The sequence below is a fragment of the Pteropus alecto genome, unplaced genomic scaffold, assembly GCF_000325575.1.
Source record: "Pteropus alecto unplaced genomic scaffold, ASM32557v1 scaffold156, whole genome shotgun sequence".
Lineage (NCBI taxonomy): Eukaryota > Metazoa > Chordata > Mammalia > Chiroptera > Pteropodidae > Pteropus > Pteropus alecto.
Genome location: NW_006437746.1, coordinates 3,627,378 through 3,630,009, shown reverse-complemented (window position 1 = coordinate 3,630,009; position 2,632 = coordinate 3,627,378). Strand labels below are relative to the sequence as shown.

Sequence of the window (2,632 nt, the reverse complement as noted above, 5' to 3'; positions counted from 1 at the left end):
AAGGAAGCCAGTAAGCCTGGAACGGAGTGGGCCAGGAGATGAATAAGAGAGGGGACAGAAGCCGCAGCTGATGAGCAGGTCTCTGCCCGCAGCTCAGGAAGAGTTCTTAACCAGCAGGCCGCCTTGCTCCATCCGCGACTGCACGTTGAGCACCCCGTTCCCCCCGCCACCCCACCAGCCCTCCACTGCCCTGCTGGGCTGAGAAAAAGAACGCAAAGCAGAAACGGTTGCAAAAAGTGGTAGGACTTTAATGTTATTCTTTTTTTTCCCCCCCAAAGGTAATAGTTGCCCATTTTAGAGAATATGAAGAATGCAGAAAAGAATAATAATGCACATGCGGAAAAGTAAAGATATCAGGAAACTGGGATTATCATTGTTTCCTCCTGTTTTCCAACATTTGTATAATGCTGCTGTTTATAATACAAGATCTTTGAAAAGAAACTCAACTGAAAGTTTTTCACAAAATAGAATAGAACCTCACCACATACTCTTTTAACTGATGCACTCCGGACCCCAGCCTCCATGAGGTGAGATGCCACGAGTTCTCTAAAAAGCACAAACTTTTGAGTCAGTGAAGACTAGACTGACATTCTGGCTGTGCTACTCACTGCTGTGTGACCGTAGGTAGGTTACTCACCCTCTCTGAGCCTCAGTTTTCTCATTGGAAAGTCAGTATCACATCCATGAGATCTTTGGGAAGAGCAAAGATGATGTGTGTAAAACACCTGGCACCTGGAAGGTACTATATAAATGGTGGCTTGTCAGAGCTATTAACAAATAAGCAAATTTGTTCAATCCACAAATGTAGCCTCCATGCCATGCTACGTACAGTTCCTGTTGCTGGTAACACTGCAGTAACCAAGACGAAAAGTAACTTAATTTTTATCTTCTTTTCCCAAATCACAATTGTCCGAAAAGACAGCAACCCATCTAGAAAACACAAGAACTATATAACATCCCCCTGAATGAGGGCAAGGTGTCAGTCTGTGGCATGTGCTGAAAAAGTAGGCAGAAAGCACGTTGCCAGGACACCAGGCGACCGTTGCAGAAACTTCGCAGCAAACTGCTTGGCTCCCCGAGCAGATCTGCGTCTTCTCCCTTTGCTGCTGCCTGCCAGCTCTGCTGCGAAGGTAAAGCCAGGAAGGCTCCACCTCTGGCCAGACCCTTAGAGAGTGTCACCAGCTGTCATAGACAGTGGCCTGGCTCAAAACGCACCCCTTGAAGACAGGGCCTCTCTCAGCCCTTGGAATTACCTCACGTCCCCGGGCTGTTCTCCAGCCACAGTGCTCAAACTAAGTTCCGCCGCGGCAGACAGTAGATTCTGTTCCTGACATGCAAGGCTTAAAAGAAAAGCAATTTTTAATAAAAGCACCGAAGATCACATTGTCCTCTCTGGTAGCAACGCTTCTCAGCAGAAAAGTAACACAAATCTAAACAAAAAGGGAGTCTTATCCGTTCAAGGAAATTAAGTATTTCTGTAGAAACCAAGAACCATTCCAGACAGTCAGCTGGGTCTGGGTTGATAGTAACTACATCACGTGAGCACCTCTGTGGACAGATGGACGGACACTGGGCTTAGTGTATTTATCACAGCACCCCTGCCAGGCAGGTACCACTGACCCCACTGTTCAGACAGAAAAACCATGGCCAAGTCCAAGTAATGACTCGCCCACCTGGAAAGAGGCCAGGGAGGTTCAGGACCTTTATTTGGACTATTTTTACATCATCCTCAACCTGGTTTTACTTATTGTTAGAAACAATGGATGAAGGCTTCCAGAATGTAATTGGCCAGCATCCCTAGTCGTGTAGTTTTGTTGAGAGGGGGGCCGTTTGGTTGACTGTTTCAGCTCCCTCTTCCACTTCCCTCTCAGACTCAGAAACAGCTGTGCCCAAGGGCCACAATGGCTTCAAACCTCAGGGTCTCTCTTCGAGTGGGATGGGTGAAATTTTTTTTCCAAGTGTAAGAGGCCAAATGTACTAGAAAAGGATTTTTAAAATATACGTCTGATCTTGGCCCGTTATTTTTGGCAGGGCTGCCCTCACTTACCTAATGGGGGTGAATCGTCCCTTGACAGAATCTACAGATAAATCTTTCAAAACCACGTGCTCACTCACAGGGGCCCTGCACAGGAGGAACGGTTTTTAGGGAGTGAAACTCCCCATCTTGACCCCCAGGGCTGCAAGACTCACATTCCCACCAGCCCCTCTCCACCCCAAACCCGGCAGAATTCTTGGAATTTTCCTCAGGGTTTGCTCGCTGTGAGGAGAATACTAAGTGGGTCTATTGTGTTAGAGGCGCATTAAAAACCAGACAAACTCTCCAGATTTGAGGTTTTAAGAAACACCTTAGAGCAAGCGGCGCGGAGTTCTGGTTCCAGCTCGTTGGGTGGCCTGGGGAAGTCTTTCCTTCTCTCTCGGCCTCAGTTTCCCCTTCTGTCAAATGAGCGGGTTTCCGGTAAACACGAAGGCGAGACATCGCAGGGTCCCCTCGGGTGTGACAAAGGAATGGCCTCGGGGCGCTTCGGCATCCCTCCGAGGGCGCGATCCTCTCCGAGCGCCTTCTCCGCTTGGAGTCGGAACGCGGGCAGCGCAGGATCCCCCCGCCCGGCCAGCACCCCGCGGGGACCAGCCC

The 2,632-nt window shown here is 49.1% G+C and overlaps 1 long non-coding RNA gene across 1 annotated transcript; it reads right to left on the bottom strand.

Moving 5' to 3' along the window:
• Positions 1 to 222: 222 nt before the first annotated feature.
• LOC112482054 lies at positions 223 to 2,588 on the bottom strand. The gene is made up of 2 exons (XR_003047175.1): positions 2,346 to 2,588; positions 223 to 2,122 (listed from the first exon to the last, which is right to left on the bottom strand). It is a non-coding gene; the product is annotated as an uncharacterized LOC112482054 (long non-coding RNA).
• Between the last annotated feature and the right edge of the window lie 44 nt (positions 2,589 to 2,632).